The sequence below is a fragment of the Carassius gibelio genome, chromosome A5 (assembly GCF_023724105.1).
Source record: "Carassius gibelio isolate Cgi1373 ecotype wild population from Czech Republic chromosome A5, carGib1.2-hapl.c, whole genome shotgun sequence".
Classification (NCBI taxonomy): Eukaryota; Metazoa; Chordata; class Actinopteri; order Cypriniformes; family Cyprinidae; genus Carassius; species Carassius gibelio.
In genome coordinates, this window is record NC_068375.1 from 6,181,401 (window position 1) to 6,202,000 (window position 20,600).

General features: G+C 34.4%; 1 protein-coding gene across 1 annotated transcript in view; it reads right to left on the bottom strand.

Moving 5' to 3' along the window:
- The window catches only part of LOC127988203 (zinc finger protein 618), a 38,037-nt gene extending 24,687 nt beyond the window's left edge, over positions 1-13,350 (bottom strand). Inside the window, exons 1-2 of the mRNA XM_052590825.1 lie at positions 12,824-13,350; positions 9,108-9,202 (exon numbers count right to left, since the gene is read on the bottom strand). The gene's annotated coding sequence lies outside the window, so the exon portion shown is untranslated. The remainder of the gene's footprint in view (positions 1-9,107; positions 9,203-12,823) is intronic.
- Positions 13,351-20,600: the final 7,250 nt, after the last annotated feature.

Here is a 20,600-nt window from a genome sequence, read left to right on the forward strand (position 1 = left end):
CAATGTAGAGGACAGAAACATATTCCACAGCAGAGCACTGCTTTTGAAGTAAACAAACAGAGCTTATTACGCTCAACTAGGAACAAATGTGCACCATTCTATCAGTTTTATAAGGTTGATTATTTATAAACTGAAGCCAACACAGAAGAATACATCAACTTTCTAAACATGCAAATCACTCTGAGTTTGCATGTTTTGATGATGTCCACAGGTTTTTGTTCAAGAAATGACACTGGCTGTAGCAAATCTATCATAAAGAAGTGGCCAAATACTAAAGATAAAGTGGACATTTGAAAATTAACATTTAGCAAATATATGTATAAAAAAAAAGATTAGATTATGCATGCGATTGGCATTTGATATTATACATAAATATACATAAATTATTATTATATTGTTTAATTGCATGCATGTAAACAGTTTTGTTGGATAAAATTACTAATCAAGATAATTGACTGATTACTCAATTATGTAAAAAATAGTTACTGAAATCTCTACTTTATTCATTTAAAAAATATTTCTTAGTAAACATGAAATATATATATATATTTTTTAAGTTAGTTGAAAGTGCATGTTTATACATATTTATGTGCAGTCTACAAATGCACACGTGACAAAATGTTCATGTAATTAAATGTTTTAGATATTTAAAGGCTTGTTTAAATTATATAAAATGCATACTTGCTAAATGCAGATTGTAGATGAGCAAGTATTATAACATTTGCCTTAATATTAATAATAATAAAAAAAAACATTTTTTTATAATACTTTGCATACAATTTACTTTCTTTGTTTAACAGCTCTATAATAACTTATTAGATAGAACTGTTAAACAGTGACAGTAAATTACTTAAACTGAAAATGGTAGCTCTGCGTTCTGGCGGTCAACATAAAGGTCCTGTGTGCTGTCAAAATAAAGGCCTCCCTTGTGACATATCGGACTATACAGTACTAATAATAAAAAAAGTCAAATATTAGACAACCACTAGTTTCAAATACATTAAAAAGCTAAAGAATAACTCTAAAGGAACAATAAAAAGGAATAAGAATATTTTCAGATTCCGTATCTGACAGTTTCAGTCCAGATTGAAATGTTTTAATTGTAAAGAAAAGTTTGAAGACATATATTAAGTCCAAGTATTTGGTGGTGTTTGCTTTGTACAGTGCATGTTGAATGCTATGATATATCATATTAGTGAATGTTGGCACATGTAGGCAGTGTTAATTTCGTTGACTAAATATTTTCGTCATTATTTTCGTCACGAATATATTTTTGCCGACGAAAACGAAACGAAAACTAAAATAGAAGGCACTGATGGAGACTAAAACTATGACTAAATTGATTGACATTATCGTCAACGAATAAAGGACGAGACGAAAATAGACTGTGACGAAAATCAAATCAGCAGACGGGAGAGATGCGAGGAATGAGCAAAAGAACCGGCAAAACAGAACAGACTGCATGAGAGAAGAGAACCAATCAGAGCCTGACTTATTGAGACGTGAAGCGAAGGTTTTCAGTTTTTATGAGCTCCCGGGAAGTCGGCATTCGAAGAGGTGATAGGGACTTTAAGCAACAGCCTCTGGTGGAACGGCAACGCCATTCTGGCGTTGTATGGGCTAGGTGCACAAGATGGCGCCGGTGAGCTTCAGCGACGCGAGTGTGTGCGTACTTATTTCCGGTCTTGCGACGCTCGCATTGACTGTAATGGAAACTTGCACACGGATCTTGGCTAGATGTATATAATTAATGATTTTCAAATTTAACAGCCGATAGTGGTATATCAAAAACATGGGGAAACATCCTCCCTATATTTTGCGTACCTCTGTGTGGAAATTCATCAAGATACAACGCGGAGATTGCTTTATTCTTCTGTTGATTATGCGGATCAGCGTCAGGTCAGGTCCACAGGGATTTCTTCTTTTAAACACAAACCACTCAAATATGCAATACTTTTCATTTTGAAGAGCAGGTTTTGTTCTGTTATGTAAGATAAATGTTTCTGACTGTCAAACAAGACGCACAGAGATTTCTGATAAAGCATGTTTTATTAACTTTATTTGATAACATAATTTATAACTAACTGTACAATTAAACGTAATATAATTATGGTATGTTTTTTACATTAAATAAAAGATCGCTGTTTGCATTCATGTGTGTTTTTATTTGTTTTGTGAAAGATCTGTAGCATAAATCATTATCTGTCTATGTATATTGTTATTGTTTTGCATTAATTATCAGATTAAACATATTAAAATTAGTCACGTATTTTTTACTGTGTAAAATAATAAAATATGTTGTGAAAATGAAACAGACTGATGTATGTGTACAATTGAGAAATAGATATTTCTGAAGATAAATCGCAGACCACGTCTCACGAGGTAAATATTTAATATAAAAATAATAATAATAATAATGCAAACATTTTCGAGAAATAAGTAATTTGTACATTTACATATTTGGTAAGATAAAATACATTGTATAGCTGTGTATACACGCCATGAGTTCAACTTTCATTTCGTGAACATTGTATTTAATTCATTCACCGGACCCAAACATACACAAGTTTCAAATCCACTGGCTCAGGTAACATTTGTAGTATAGTGATAATAGCAGTGTATATCTTATTTGCATATGAAGTGATATTATAAATCCTGTAAACATATAGAAGGTAATATTTGGACTTCTCCAGTTTTCTGCACTGACTTTAAGCACATCCGGAAATATCTACGCACACACTCGCAAGACCGGAAATCCAAGATGGCGGAGATATGCAACTAGCCCATTGCGCCTGCGCGAATTTAACTGCTACTTTGTGACGTTCTAATTTAACGGTCTACTACGGGAGAAAAGCTGATTTGCCAGAGTCGCTACAACGTGAGAGGTTAGGTAAATAAATGTTATGTTTTTAGACTTATTTACATCATACAATATTAAAAACTCCTCTTCTGACAAAAGATTGTCATTTAACGCCAAAAGCAATCCTTCTCTTGCTTTTTTAAATTATATATTTTTTTGGATCTCAATAAATGAATTAATGCTGCGTTGCGCTGTTCTGTTTTACCGTTGCTTAGTGACTTTTACGTTCTTGGCTACAGCGGTGAGACGGCAATCTTCCGGTCGCTGTAGCCGTTCCATTCGCAGCTGTTGCTTAAAGTCCCTACTGTCTAAAAGAGCGACAAAATGTCCACAGCTCACTTCACGTTTGACGACGAGCAAAACAAAACAAAGTGTAAAGCACGCAGAGCGCTCATTCGTGGCAAGAACACAACCAATTTGAAAAGACATTTACAGACGAGCCACCCGGACATTTTCTCAAATGTAATTTCACAACGATGTTCTTTTGTTTATTGAGCTAAGCAAAATTGGAATAGTGCAGTGCATAGATGTTGTAGCATTAAATATTACGAACTGAAAAGTACTGTAAAATAGCCCCTTCTTCAAATTAGATGCGAGCACAATACTAATACGTAATATCATGATAAATACATTTGATTAATACTAATGTTTAGTATATTTTATAATGTTCTACTTGTTGACAATATCACAAATATTTCTATATTAGTCATGTGAAACATGAATGTTCACATCCTATCATTATACATACAAATCTAGCAATATTGTAGTATTTAAAACATACAATATTGCTAGACAAATGAATACCTTATAAAATCTTGTTACTTTTTTTATCCACCTAGCTGCCAACTTATTAAATATTTACTTTAAATGTATGCACTTATTGTTCAGCTCAGCTGTAAGCTTTAAGGTCCTGGACCTAACGTTATTTTTCTTTTATTGATGGTCAATTGGCAGCTAGTTATTGTTTACATTATCATGACAGTGTTTGTTGCTGCATAAAAGCTTTTGAATCGAAATAAAGACACAGTTGTGTTGAAATAAAGTTGAATTTGTGTTTTATATATTTTGGTTAAGTTTGTTTCCTATACCAGCTGTAAAAAATTGTCTAGTAAATCTGTTATTGATTTTAGTCTTATTTTAGTCGACTAAAATACCAAGCAATTTTAGTCGACTAAAATACCAAGCAATTTTAGTCGACTAAAATACCAAGCAATTTTAGTCGACTAAAATAAGACTAAAATTAAAACAAATCAGATGACTAAAACTTGACTAAAACTAAAAAGAATTATAGTCAAAAGACTAAGACTAAAACTTAATTAAAATTTCGTGTCAAAATTAACACTGCATGTAGGATGCAGATGTAAATTTACTGAGCCTGCAAAACATATTGCACCAATCAGAAAATTGTATTTTACTTTTAAGCCTACATGCTGCAGCAAGATACACCACACTTCAAAATAACAGACATTATATTTAGTGAAATGTTAACACACTATCATTATGTCTTTTTAAAGTTTGAAAGTCCTGAAACTAGTTCGCCAACCTGTAATTGGCAAAAAATAAATAAATAAATAAATAAAAATGTTTAAGAAATTATTTGACATATATTTGTGCTCCTGTTTTTGTGACATATCAGGACACATCTCTGTATAATGACATGGGTATGACACAGGTATTACAAGGAGAGGGTGACTTATGAGGACATAACCCATGTCCCCATTCTTCAAAACGCTTATAAATCATACAGAATGAGTTTTTTTGAGAAAGTAAAAATGCACAAAGTTTCCTGTGAGGGTTAGGTGTAGGGTTGGTGTAGGGCCATAGAATATACAGTTTGTACAGTATAAAAAAAAATATTACGCCTATGGGATGTCCCCAGTTTTCACAAAAACGTGTGTGTGTGTGTGTGTGTGTAGGCCTGTCATGATAACAAATTTTTCTGGACAATAAATTGTCCAAGAAATTAACGCGATAAACGATAATATTGTCGTTCTAAGACCAGTTTCAACTAATATAATGATAATGGCATGATAATGCAGGTACACCTTTTCATAGATCAATAAACTTTTATTTTATGGCAGATTCCGAGCAAGAAATAACATGTTGACTTTGTGTGGCTTAAAATTTATTAATTTTGTATGTTTGTATGTTATATTATGTTTATATGACGTTAACCGAAAGTAAACATTTTGACCAATGAAGGGCCGTTCACATATTGCGTCTTTTAGGTACTCAAGTTCGTTATTTCAAATAACGCGGTGCGACACGCTTGTTTTTTCCAGGCCCGTCCGCACCACATCTAGTTAAAAACATCTCAGCTTTTCAGAATTGACAAGAATTGTGACAAGAATGAACTCAATCAACTTCCTTCAGGGTGAAATTCCCCATTGCACCCAACTTTTCTTCGAAAATAAATCTTGTTCGTTACAGCAAGGGTTTTCCAGTGGTGGAAGTCCATTACTCAAATGTCCTATCCTTGAAACGGATATCGCGGCTGATGGATGCTTAACAACGACAGAAGCCTAAGGAGCGCTACTGCACGAGCGCTTTGAAAAGAAGGAGAAAACGACATGTCTAGCATTTTCCACGCGTTTTAGGCGCGACATGTAAATGGCCCCTAATAAAACCAGTTAAAAGTTTTTTGTGTGTGTGTGTGTTAACTCACTGGGCGTGTTGACAAACGCAACCACACGGCTTAAGACATATTTAGCAGAGCAAGCCAAATGAAGCGAGCGAAAAGTAGGCCCATTTTGACAGAAAGGGCAACGAAGTTACTTGCAAAATATGCTACGTGGTATTAAAATAAAGCAGTAATGCAAGTACAATGCTGTATCACTTGAGACACAAACATCCACAAGCAAATGAAAGGCGCTTCCCAAAGCTGGTCACTCTAGCGAGACGTTATCTCGTTATTCCCGGGACATCTGTGCCATCGGAGAGAATGTTTTCTACTGCGGGCTGTCCACGGCTGCACTCAAGACTAACCCCACATCATGACATGTTACTTTTTTTCTTATAAAAAAAAATTATCACGGTCTAATTTATTATTTATTTATTTATTTTTCGGTCGATTAATTGATTTATCGACTATCGCGACAGGCCCACGTGTGTGTGTGTGAACTGGAATACTTCTAGGTGACTAACCAAGTGCAAGCAAATCTGTGAGCGTGACCATGTTAACCCTTTCTTGCAAAAGGTCAGATTTACTTACTTCAACTGAAGCACATTAGAAGCACTCTGGGATATTCACAAATCATAATGGGATAACATGGATCATCAGTTTTGAACAATCTCATAGATTCCATATCAGCCAGAGCACAAGCTGTCATTTAAAACAAAACCAGGACGTGCCAAATAAAAATGAATATACATATTGTACAACTACCTAAACTAAGGTATTATTAATACTGTATTCACCAAATTAAAACTACATTACAAAACAAGTTTTCATCATTGTTTTATCGCCATCAAGTCGTTCTAAATGCAAATGTCATACATTTCTTTCTCTGGTCCATTATTATTATTATTTTTTTCATCCATTGAATGAAAAGGTTGTTTTAGACCTCAGAGACTTTCATTGTATGAGCAAAAACAGCTGAAAACACATTTTGACGAATTTTCAAAACATTCACGCAGTTTTGGAACAACAGGAGCTTGAGTAATTGATGGCAATTTACATTTTTTGATTAATTATCCCTTTAAGAAACTGGACACTTAAACTAAATTAATGCAGCACTTTGTCCTAAGGCGAGCTCGGGCTGATTAGAAATTTCCCACGGAGCAGAAGTTTGGTCTGTATCTGATCACCTCACGCTCCTTCAGGCTTTGGGGTTTAAGCAGGAAGTGTCGGAGTGTTGTGAGACGGGTTCATTTTCAACTGATTCAATTGACAAGACACTAGAGCAAAGTTACCTACTGTTCTGAGGCACTGCAGAATTAGAGTTACCCTTAAATATAACATCATCACAGAGCTGTGGGACACTCATGGGCCAGCGATAGCCAGCATACAAGCATCAGTGCGAGAGCCGACATGTCTGGTCATGTCATGTGCATGTAAGTTATAAACGTATGCCAACTGAAACCACTGAAAATCTGTACAAATTTAACAATTTACTCCTATAGCCATGCTGAGATCTCTGTATCTCTGGAACAGAACCATGTAAAGCCTTAAAAATGAAGATAAAATCATTGTTTTACTGTCTTCAACAGTTGTTAAAGTAATGGTATTATTATTATTTTTTTTACCCCTAATGTCTGTAAAAATAAGATGACTGTCATCTTTCTAAAGTCACTTTGCAATGTATTTTGGTTCCAAATCTCAGGTGAAGATACCACTTTGACCCCGCTTCTTCAAAACTTCAAAACAAAAAAATATATATATATGCTAAATTTGACACAGAGCGACTATATAATATATGCTATTTAATTTCAAAGCAGACAAAATAACAAGGTCAGAATGGCCTTAATCAAAATAATTATTCACACAACTCTAATTTGGTACTAATGTCATCTCGGAGTGCTCTGAAGTATGGCGCTTTAGAGTTTGCTATGGAGCAACAAACTCTATGAAGTCATTGTAGCATCTTATGAAATCTAGGTTCCCAGAGTGATGTAACGTTAATAGTTACCAGAATAAAAAAAGGCCCAAATTCACATATCCTACAAAAAATAAAAAATAAAGGCAATTGGGCTAAGGATTATTCTACGGAGTCACAATATCACAGAGTCGTTTTGTATTCATTGCTTTTGGGGAAAAAAGCAGGGCATAAATGGAGTTTCTTAGGGATTTAACAGAAAACACTGCACTGTTACTTTAGAGCTCAGTTTCCACACCTTATGAAGAATTTCAAGCAGCAGTTCACCCAAAATATATTCTGCTGTCATCATCTATTCAAAGATGTGTTGTATATATACTCAGTCGTATCAAATATGCTTTTTAAACATTTTTTAAGTACCGTTTACCAATACCAGTCATTTATTTATAAATGTAAAAATTTTGAGTCACACTACATTTACAACCAGCATTAACTTTCACAAAAAGGTCAAATTATCATATAATAATTTTGAGAAACCAAATTGACCTTAACACACAGTCGTGCATGTCTGCAGTTTTCCTTTCTAGGACTAAATGTATATATATGTATTATGTTCTGCGTTATTTTATTAATTTATTAATAATAATAAAATATTATGCAAAACTAAAAGAACCAAGACTTAAGTTTTTTCTTCATTAAGATTTTTTGGAACTATTTTTTTCATATCAAAATTTAATTTTACTCAGAAACTAAAAGCACATACACATGTGGTCAGAATTGTTGGCACTCTTGGTAAATATCATCAAAGGCGGCTGTGAAAATAAATTTGCAATGTTAATCCTTTTGATCTTTTATAAAAAATAATAATAATAAAGTTTGATTTATGTGATAAAAACAAAATAAAAAAAAGATCAAAGGTATTAATGTAGATTTATTTCCATAGCCTTCTTTGATCATATTTACCAAGGGTACAAACAATTCTGACCACGTGTGTAAAAGCAAAGCACTCAAAATGTATTCATGAATAAAATTTACAGTATTTTGAAAAAAAATATATATATTTTAACAATATTCCAAGACTGAAACCAGTCTTTGCTTTGTGCAAAGAAAAAAAAAAGGTAATCTAAAAACCTGTTATTTACTGATAATCTGTCACGCTACAGAAGCTGTGAAATCTCACCTGCGCTGAGATATAATAAAAAAAAAAAAAAAAATATATATATATATATATATATATATATATATATATATATATATATATATATATATATATATATATATATATATATATATATATATATTAAATGGTTGAATGAAGAATGAGATATGAGAACGGCAGCAGAAAAAGAAAAACTTTAATTTGGTCTGTTTGTCAAAGAAAGCTATACGGCTTCAGAACAGTCAAATACAGACAAGCGATGCAGACGGCTTTAACAATACTTCAATGGTGGTTCCTTTTGCAGCTTCAAAGCTGTAGCCACCAAATCATATGGAAAAGAGTTAAGTGAAGATTCTGCAAAAAAAAATCTTCTTTTGTGTTTAACAGGAAAAAATAACAAAAAGTCAGTAAAAAAATTACAGCATACAGCTTTGAAACAACAATTTCTATATTTAGATGAACTATCTCTTTAAAGTCAAATGGAAAGGCCACCCTGCATTCGCTCACATGGTTTGAAACATAGATGAAAACTTCATTGGTTAAGGCAGTTTACCTTGTGGTGCAGAGCTCGCAGGAGTCAACTGCTCTGTTCTACTTCCTCTCCTTCCTTGTCTGCTTTTCTTGAATTCTTCCAAACAAGGGTACAATCTGAAAACAAAAGGTTTAATGGGTTAAAAATTAGCCACTTGTTCCAAGTTACATCTACAGGCATTGAAATGCAGTGGAAAATTACAGACCCTGGACGCCTTGCATGGAAAATCCCTAAATTTATTGCACAAAAGGGGGAAAGGCAGGCTTCTGAAAATTTCCATGAAAATTCTATTCTTAGATTAGTAACAGTTGGAGGGCAGAGTGTGGGTTTTTGTTTGAGTAGCAAATCCTGACCAAAACAGGCCTGATTCCACAATATTCAGCTGAATACTACCTCCAACCAAAGCATTTACAACTCCAATAAAACCACCACATAGAAGAGCATTAAAAATGCAGTATATTTGCTGTTTTGACACCTCCATAGTGGTGATGTTTATTTTAGAAAGTGGAATCTCTGTTTTGAATAGAAAAAAATAATATGGCTTTTGGAATTTATGTGGCGCCTAAGTTCTGAGAGCACAATGAAAACATGGGACTTTTTCCTTCTTGTAAACCTAGCAATAACGTTTTAATTTTCTGAAAATGTTAAAATAATAATAATAATAATAATAAACAGTTTCTAATAAACAAAATCTGAAGTGGCTAAAATTGTTGAGTCCATCATGACAATAAAGAAAACGGGAAATAAACAAATACTATGAAAATGTACATTTTCCAATTCAACTTTTCTTAAATCATTATGCCGGTAATACAATTTGTACTGAACTTGGCTTAATTAAGGTTTATTTAGCATAGTGGCTAAATGAACAAATAACCAGACGCCACCCGATCTAAATATTCTCTCACAGTTTAATAGTAATGACTTTATTAATTTCTCCACTGATAGATAACATCAGAAATACAACAACAAAAGTAGATTCTACAGTCTAACACTTCAGTTTACTTCAGTTCACTACCATTTTGTTTATTTAAATGGGGAGTTATCGCCTTCACCAGTAAAATATGCCACAAGGATCTGTCCTAGGTCCTCTGCTATTTTCATTACACATGTTGCCCCTTGATAATATTATTAGAAAATACGGAATTAGCTTTCACTGTTATGCTGATAATACTCAGCCATATATCTCAGAAAGGCCAGATTCGACTTTTTAAATTATCTAAGTTAACAGAGTGAGTTAAAAAATGTAAAAGATTGGATGACCAATAATTTAATCCTATTAAATTCGGATAAGACAGATATATTAATTATTGGACCAAAAAAACAGTAAACAGAATCTTGTAGATTACAATCTGGAACTAGATGAATGTACTGTTACTTCCTCTACAGTCAAAAATCTGGGTGTTATATTAGACAGCAACTTGTCTTTTGAAAACCACATTTCACATTACAAAAAAAAAAAAAAAAAAACTTCCAACTTCCAAAACATTGCCAAGCCACGAAACATGTTATCTGTTTCTGATGCAGAAAAGCTAGTTCATGCATCTATAGACTGGACTATTGTAATGCACTTCTAGGTGGTTGTCCTGCAACTTTAATTAACAAGCTAGAGTCCATACAAGGTCAAGAAAATATGATCATATTACCCTTATTTTTCAGTCTCTGCACTGGCTACCTATTAAGTTCCGTATCAGTTACAAATTATCCTTCCCTACCTATAAGGCCCTAAATGGTTTAGCTCCTGCGTACCTACTGGTCTTATACTGGAATAGCCTTCCTGATAATGCTCGGGTTCAGACACACTGTCTCAGTTTAAATCTAGATTAAAAACGCATCTCTTTCGCCAAGCATTCGAATAATGAATCCTATAATCATGGACTGCATATATATATATATATATATATATATATATATATATATATATATATATATATATATAAAATGTGTATTTAATAATGTATTTAATTGATTTTTTTCTGTACATTTCTACTATATGGACATAAACTGACAGTCACCACTGATAGGCTGTTACTAAATATTGTAGAAAACAATTTTCTGTCAAGCTGCTTCGCAACAACTGTATCATAAAAGTACTATACAAATAAACTTGGATTGAATTGAATTGGTATTAAACTGTAAAAATGCACAAGAAGCATCTTCTATTTTGGAGGCCATTGAAAATATATTTAGTTTTTGACATTTGTTCACCTAAAAATAAAATAGTAGTAATGAAAATGCCATTTATTCACGGTCATGACCTGCTATCTTGTGGAACAAGAAATCATTTTTTATAATTTTTGTATATTTTTTTTGTCCATACAATAAATGTCGATGACAACCAAAGTGGCTTTGGAACATCTTTTGTACCCCACAGAAAAAAAAATAATGAGTCATAAAGCAGTGGTTCCCAATCCTGGTCCTGGGGAACCCCCAACACTGTTGTTTCTTGTATCTGACACACACATTTGAGGTCTTGGGAGTCTTCACTTAATGAGCTGATGAGTTGAATCAACATCTCCCAATTCAGTGTTGGGGCTTCTCCAGGACCAGGATTGGGAAACACTCTCATAAAGGGATGACATGAGGATAAGTACATGACAGAAAGAAATTATCACTAGATCACAAAGGACACATTTGTCTCATTTGTGTATTCAGTACAAGTAAAGGTGACTTGTAAGAATTCAAAAAATAAAGTTCTCCAATCTCCAAATATTCTCACTTCCCTCGTGTAACTACAGCAAAATGATTCCGACACCCAACACGTGTGACCATACATATGATGCGGCCAGCTGCTTTCTGTTCACGACACAGGAACAAAATGCCAAATATTCTGCACCCACTGTCAGATCTGACTGATCATTACAATATTTGCAGTTGAGCTGTGAAAGAAGGGGGAAAAAATCAATAGCGTGTGAAAGGAAAATGCTAGCTGGTAAGAGTTGCTTGTCATTTAACACTATTCTGTTTTCTTTCGACACTGGGGAAATGTGCTGCATTTCGAAACGGCTTGACTGAAAAAATAATAATAATGATGTAAATATTTAAACGAACAACAAAACATCATGATGAAGTTCAATTAGACGCATAAACGCAAAAGCATCCACAACAAAAGAGCCTACAAACAGACTTAACCACAGCGGTCGAATATATATAGGTTTTTTTTTTTTTCTTGTTTTTTTTTTTTTTTTTTTTATGTAACCTCGCAAGCCAAATTAAATGTAATTTCTTAATTTTTCGAAATATCTACCGACAGGTGGCGCTAATTTCGCTGCAAAAACGAAAACGACATTTACATTCTAATTTCATCAGTAAATAATGCCGTATTTTACAAATCACACTTTCGTTCCTCTCATCTGCATCGAAGTTCAGTTCATGAAGTTATCTAGGGAACAAGCGAACAGTTCAAGCAAACCCTTCTTTCCAGTCGCCAGAGACGAGTAAAATTCACAGGAAAATTCAGCAAACATGGCTGCTGCGTGTGCTTTTTGTGTTTTCAGATTGTACCCTACCCCGTCTGATTTCAACTCCACAAATTTCCCGCACAAGCCTCTGGTCGATCCAAACACACGAGCGACGGAACAGAACGAGCAATGCAACAATTCACTGCAACACAAACTCGCTGCAAAACTTTATTTCGAAAGCAGCTCCGCAAGAAAAAAAAAGAGAAAAAGAGAAATCAACAGATCATGCACTGCACGAGACATTCAGATCACATTTGAGAGAACTGGATGTGATCTTACCGCGCACACAAACATGAGCTCCGGGAGACTGCGACCAAAGCGCCCGTTACATTCTGTCTTTTGTGAATGAGGAAAGACGCGGCGGCTCCACTTTGTTACCTCCCAAAATGATGCGGGTCATGCGGAGAAATTTTCTGGGAATGAAGAAATCCTCCCCTTCGGATCTCAAAATGACGAAACGAGCGGGTCTTTCCGGGGCTTTTTTTCTCTCTCCCGGTCTCTTCTAGAAACAGCGCTCCAAAATTTGATTTCAATGAATTTGTGTTCTCTTCCTGATATGTCCACGCCACTGGCCGACGCTTCACTGCTGGTGAGGTGTATTTATGTTGCGGTCTGCCCCACGGACACACTCATCCGCCATCATGCAAGGGCAGCTTCTCAATTTCCAAATGCATGAATATTACACAAAGCCTTTATGTGGCTGATATCACGTCAGCTGGCTTTTGGGTTAAACAAACAACATAACTCAACTATTGGCATCCAAGTAAATTTAAGAATGCAGAGCAAGTGTTTTTTTTGTTTTTGTTTTTTTTTCTTTTTTTTTTTGTGGCCAAACTTTTTTTTTTTTTTTTTATCTGCTAGAATTAAGAAAACATCTTTTAGATCTGCAAGTTACTTGTTTCCCAGTTTGTTGCCTAAACTGTAATTCAAGTGTTTTGAGCAATTTTAGTTAGCCTATGTTTTGTTGCTATAATATTTTACAGAGCGATACAGATATGTTGTGACAAGTAGATAAATGACCTAAGTTACAGTAAATAAAGATTATCTGCAGCGCGTATTTTTTATTTATTTTTTTTCCTCCTCAGAAACCATGACAAATTAGAAATTAACCTCGAATCAAAGGACTTTTATGTATACTGAACTGTTTCCTTTTTCCATCTTCACTTCTCAAACTGGTCCCGTCTCGTCAGCGCCTCTAGCGGCGAGTCCCTGGATGGTCTGGAAAAAATAATGTGATTCAGGAAATTTAACATGCAAATTAAAAATTTTACAGACGCAAATATAACAGTCTTTCTGCGAGTCCTCATATTTAGAAGCTTAAAAATCACATTATTTGGTAATGAATATATATATATATATATATATATATATATATATATATATATATATATATATATATAAAGTGCCATATTTTAAATTTAGTTTTGGAAGTGTCTGAAATGTTTTGTCTACATTGTAGAAACTTATGATGTAAATTGTGCAAAAATAAATAAATACATTTAAAAATCCTAAAACTGTATTTTCTGGTTAGGGAAAAAAAAGAGATATGTGTAATCTCAAACACCATCTAAAGTAAAAAGCCACTTTCAACAACATGGTTAACTAGGTAAATGTGCTATCGGCTATTTACAGAATACATCAGTGAAAAAAAAAAGAGTAAAATAACAAATAGTGAAGCAAATATGGAACAAAAAAAAATCATGACTATATATATATATATATATATATATATATATATATATATATATATATATATATATATATATGTACACACACACACACACACACATATATAATTATTATAAAAAATGCTGTTCTGTGAACAGTTCTTTGAGTAAAAAAACAGTTTGAACTAGATGTTAGAAACCGTACAAAAGCATACAAAACCACAACTTTTACATTTGGATAACTCAAAACCGTTACAGTTGTAGTCCTTTTTCAGACATAAGATGCATTTGCTTTGTGACTTGTATGTGCAATCAGCTGCATTTGTGTTTGAAAAGGTGTGACCCAAATGGTCCATGCAGCCAAACAACCCATTCAGGGAAATGAGCAATATGATTAGAATTTCTAAGTGACAGTTTACAGGGTCTTCAGTGGGATGTCCTAACAGTATGGTGTCTTTTGTCTGTGACACATTTGTCTTCAAGTGTAAAGTTCTGTCCGACAGACAGGGTTGAGATTTATTGAAATATCACTTCTGATTGAATGTGCTACAATACTAACTAGAATAAATGAATCTACACAAAAACTATGTCAAGCTTCCTGCTTTTTTTCATTTACAAACCACTAAAAGACTGCTGAGTCAAATACAGCAAAATCAAACACACAGTTGCCTGATGAAAAGAACAAAAACAAAACAACAACAATAGAAACCATGACAGACATTATAATGGTTTCCACTGCCATTACAAACAAACTATCAACTAACCATTACCTAATTGTTTGTGTTGCCACACATCCCGAGTGACATTGCATATCATCGACTGTAAAATATGCATATTAGGTATGGGAGTTGCATACGTTGAGTTTTGACATTTGGATAGGGTCATGTTTTTGATTGGCCTTTGAACTGGTTTTGTTAGTCAGACCTGGCAACCCTGTCCAGTAGTGTGTTTCGGCCTGTTGTTATTATTATATATTATATGAGGATTTAGTGGTTTTAATATGCTACCAATAAAAAACAACAATTTACCAGTACAGACCCACAGAGTCCATTACAGTTTTCATTAAAACCAATCAAATTCCAATTATGATCATTATAATTTTTTCCCCCCAGCAGGTTGATCTCCCTTTCGAGATCATTTAAAAAATATAATTGAATGCAGCTCACTTAGAGTTCACATTTACAGGAAGACTGAAGTATTTAAGGGCTATCTTAGGAGAGCTAAATGGAACTAGAATATTCAGAATTTCTCATTAGCTGATGATGCTTGGATAAATGTTAAAGTTTTATTTCTTGAATTAAAGGAGAGAATTGTCCCCCTTAGACAGGAGAGAATTAGGAAAAAATCTAGTCATTGGATAAATTGAAATATTTATATATATATATATATATATATATATATATATATATATATATATATATATATATATATATATAAAAGTAATTTATACAAGGAAAATAAGATCCTAAATCTTTGTGGAAGGTGCTGAATAGTTTCCAGAATTACCAGAAAATGTAAAATTTGATAAAAGTTAAGTTGGTAATAAGTTTAATTTATTATTTTCATTAATTGATTTAAGGGGTGTAAGTATGGCTATGAAAGTTCTGGATAAGGTTAATGATAGAAAACATTTTTTTTGCCAGACATGTCAGTTTTCTCAATATGCAGAATCTAAAATTACTTGCATCATTTTTAGTCGTTTTTTGCACATTGATGTTTCGCATTTTAAGCATCTTGATTGGGTACCTATAGAAAGCACAACATAACACATTCAATAAAATATAGAAGATTACCAATGTGCCTTCATATTTGAATGCCTTTTTTCTATAGATTAAATGAGCAACATTATTGCTATGCTTTGTAAAGTCTTAAGGATATTACATTATGTAATTTTAAAACTATGTATGGTTGTAGGTCTTTTTAATACTAAGTTAATATTAATAAGTTACCTCGATATTAAAGGTTTTCAAAATATGGCTAGTTTTAGTTTAAAAGTTGGCTCTTTGTGTAAAAGTGGAATATTTTATTAGTAATAATTTCTGTATTTATAATGCAATGTCAGTACCTGTTACCAGGAGTGACATTTGTGCCTAACATCAAAGATCACAATGGAAACAAGTTTTTAAATGTATTGTGTTATCCTTGAAAAACTGAGTGTATTTCAGAACAAAAAATGCATTGCTTGTCTAGCAAGTCTTTGTGAATATGCTGATTACATCATGTTTTCCTCTGTCCATTCCATCCATTCATCTTTGAGTTTTGCAATCTCTTAATCAGATAAGGTTCCCCTTCATGCTGGATGGTGTTCACAGCAACATGGGTTTTCACCAAACATGAATTTTGTAATCTTCCAGATTGTTTCGTGTTCTGTCCAGGTTCACACCTCTTCAGTTCACAGCTTTACCACGTTTTCTGTTTTCCAATGTACAGTATGAATGCAATGTTTTCCAAAAACAAACAAACAAACAAAAACAAACAAACAAAAAAAAAAAAATCAACATGCTATGTATTGACAATAATTTCACCCAGGTTAGACAAAGCCAGTGGCCTATTTCAGTGGTCCTCGGGAACTGGTGTCCCACTGCTGTGCACATCTATGTATCTTTTATCTGGCGCACTAAGTTTAAAAAGTTTAATTGGAGCTAGAATAGGTTTTGGTCTGTTCTGTTCTGTTTTGTTCTGTTCAGGGTTTTTTTTTTTCTTCAAAACTGGACCAATCAGCTGTGAGCAAATTTAGTTCTTGCCCCAAATTAAAGCAATTCACAGTGAAGGCTATTGTCAGATTCCAATATTAGTGGATGCCAATGTCAATTTATTGAAGGTAGTAGTATAGCACGGTAGTGATGTTAGCATGTTGGCCTTTAAAAACAAATCTTACTCCAAAATACTTACTCTCTGTGGGACAGAACTTTGTACATGAAGACAAAAGGCCTACTAACAATACTATTGGGACCCCAGTGGAGACCCCTTAGAAATTGTAATTGTATGGGCCATTGTTGATCCCATCTGAGCTGCAGCCATAATGTAAATGCATCTGACTAAAGATAACTGAAAATACACCTAGTCTTTCAGATTTTAGAGACGTTTGACTGACTTATTTTGGTAACTTTTCATTAGATTTATTCTTTATAAATTAATCATGTCCTTAATGAATTACATAAGCAATTAATAATATATTGACAAGTTATATTCCACTTTTAATATAAAGTAATATAAATGAATACATAAAACTACAAGCATAAGGAAATATAAAATATGGCTGGTAAGGGGCTACAATGAGCTTCTTCCCGGGCTGTTTTTTTTTTTTTTTTTTAACAAAGCATGAACACATGTTAGACTGCACCCCATAAACACAACCAAGCCTAAAAAAAAAACAAACAACAACAAAAAAAAAACAATAGTAAACCTCCCCTTTAAGCTTTTTGTGGAGAATTTTTGGTCACACTATATTTTAAGGTCCAATTCTCACTATTAACTAACCATTAACTATGACTTTTGCCTCAATTAACTCCTAATTTGCTGCTTATTAATAGTTTATAACAGGGGTGCCCAAGTTTAGCTCCAATCCTAATCAAACACACCTGAAGCAACTAATTAAGGTCTTCAGGCTCACTTAAAAATTAAAGGCAGGTGTGTTTGATTAGGGTAGGAGCCAAACTTTGCAGGACAGTCGATCGCCAGGAGCAGGGTTGGGCACCCCTGGTTTATAAGGTAGTTGTTAAGTTTAGGGTATTGGGTAGAATTATGGATGTCATGCATTATATGTACTTTATAAGAACTAATAAACAACCAATATGTTAATAATAGGCATGCTAATAAGTGACTCGTTATTAGTGAGAATTGGACCCTATACTAAAGTGTTACCAATTTTTTAATCAAATAAATTGTTAATTCAGTTCACTTAGATTTTCTTATATTTGCCTTCTTAGGCCCCTATCATACACCAGACGCAATGCGGCACCAGGTGTGATGCAAGTGTTTTTTGCTAGTTTCAGCCTGATGCAGTTGTCATTTTCATGTCCTGTGCCATGTTGTTTAAATTTCAAATGCATTTGCATCCTTTTGTGCGCCCATGGTTGTGCTATCTGTAAACGAGATGAGTTCTAAAGTTTGGCACAATTTTTTTTCTTTGTTTGTAAAGAGCGCTTTAGTAACATGTGCCTGTAGATGGGTACGTGCACCATGCTTGTACACTGCTTATTACACACAAGGATGTGCAGCAGTTAATTCCGCCTTGGCATGAGCGCAAGTGGCTTGCATCTAGTTAAGGCGGGGATACACTGTACGATTTCGGTGCGATTTCGGCAAGGTACCTCACACTGTACGAGTAGATCGCATGCGATGTAAAGTCAAAGCTCACGATTTTTGTGCGATCACTGTACGGTCCGATCGTCGAGTTGCGATTTGACTGCTCACACTATACGTGGGGAATCAACTGAATCAAGTAGGATCCCTCAGAACCCTGATGTTTGTGGCTGTTTCAGAATAAACATGGTTTCCCAGGATAAATGCACTGCTTTGTTGATATGCGCAATTCTGAAGTGCTGAAACTTCCAAAAAAAAAAAATGCTCGGAAGACGTGGTCAATGGTTTATCCATATTGCATGCGAACTGGAAGCAAGCAGGCATTTTCTTCCCTCTTTTATTTTTCTTTGCCATAACTCCACAAGTTATGCCTCCGTCACTTCCGTCCACACTACACGCCATGTCACCATGGTTTCGTTTATGGTATCGCGTATGAGCAGTTAGGGAAACACGGAAAAACGGTTCGTAGCCCTGCTTCAATAGGACAATACCTCACGAGAGGCGGCCAAAATTTCTGACATGTCAGAAATCCATTCGAACAACCGATTGCCGGACGGGAGAGGTTAATCGCCTCTCGTTTCCCCTTGTACACTGCACGACAAACGACGCACGAAAATGCTGAAAATCGGCCCGAGCCGAAAAAAGAGTCGCACGAGTCGGAATTTGGCTTAAAATCGGATTAAAATCGCACAGTGTATGCCCGGCCTTACAGGGAATGTAAGATGAGACTGTAATTGGTTAATGGAAGGTTATGCCCAAAACACACCCATTACTCATTAGAGCATAGAGACTACCCTTTTAGACCATGCACCAGATTGGCTGTTCACCCTCTCAAAGAATATTTATATCATGGGTTATGAACCTGCTCAACCTGATCTAAACACAGTGGGATTTTTTTTTTTTTTTTTTTTTTACTTTGTTCAGCTACCTTTGTGTAACAGGCCTCAGGGGTTTTAACAACATTTCTCATGTCTCTCCAGCACTGGATACCCTTATTTAACACAGCTAAATTAACTGTCATAGTGTCTGGTCTTTGTTTCCCTGTGTGTCCACTAGTGGTCTCACTTCCCCATAGTCACCCCACTGCAGGCACTACATTTCCCACAAAGCCTCGGTCCCTTTCATCACTGTTAATTGCACACCTTTTAATTGCACTCAGCTGTCTCGACTTTCATCGTTTTAACCTGTCTATATAAACCGGTCTGTTTCCATCTGTTTCATGGAGTCCTTGTTTGCCCTCACCTGGCTTTCTCGTGTCCCTTGTGGTTTTCATGTTTCTGTTTTTTTGGACTGCTTTCGTTGTTTTTGACCTCCTGCCTGTTTTGGATATGCTCTTGGATTAACCCATTCAAATACTGCAATTGGATTTCTCGTTTCCTGTGTGGATTCGTAACAAACTCATCTGTGAAAAATCTCCCCTATATACCCTCATTCACTATCCCCACATTAGTCTACTAATATAGTCTACTGGAAAGAGTGAATGCCTGTGCTTTCTTTTGTTGAATTATATATATATATATATATATATATATATATATATATATATATATATATATATATATATATATATAGCATTATGCAAATGTTTATTTTATGTCACAGGCACCAAAATTACTAAAGATCACAAACACTCTAATATCAAGATATCCATGCTGTCATCTAATGCAGGCATGTACTCCTTTAACGTGTTGACATTATTATTTTTATTTGTTTGGATTATATTTTGCCTCACATGCAAAAACCTCAGTTTGGGAATTTAGAGTATTCTCTCTCTCTCTCTCTCTCTCTACTTATTTATTGATTTATCTAATTATCTATTAAATCATTCATTCTTATTTATTTATTTATTTATTTATTTATTTTTTGTGTGTGTGTATTCCGTAAGAATTATTTACAATATCTGGAGGAAACAAGCTGTAGTTTGAACAAGCCATTAGTTGTAGTACTTGAAAAGAGTTTTCTGTTAAAGAGAATGTGGCGAGTGGGGCGGGGCCGAGAGGCGTGGGAACGAGGAGTGAGGCCAGGAATTATTAAAGTGTTTTGATTGTGCGCCGGTTCCCGCCTCCTTCTTGCCGATGATTACA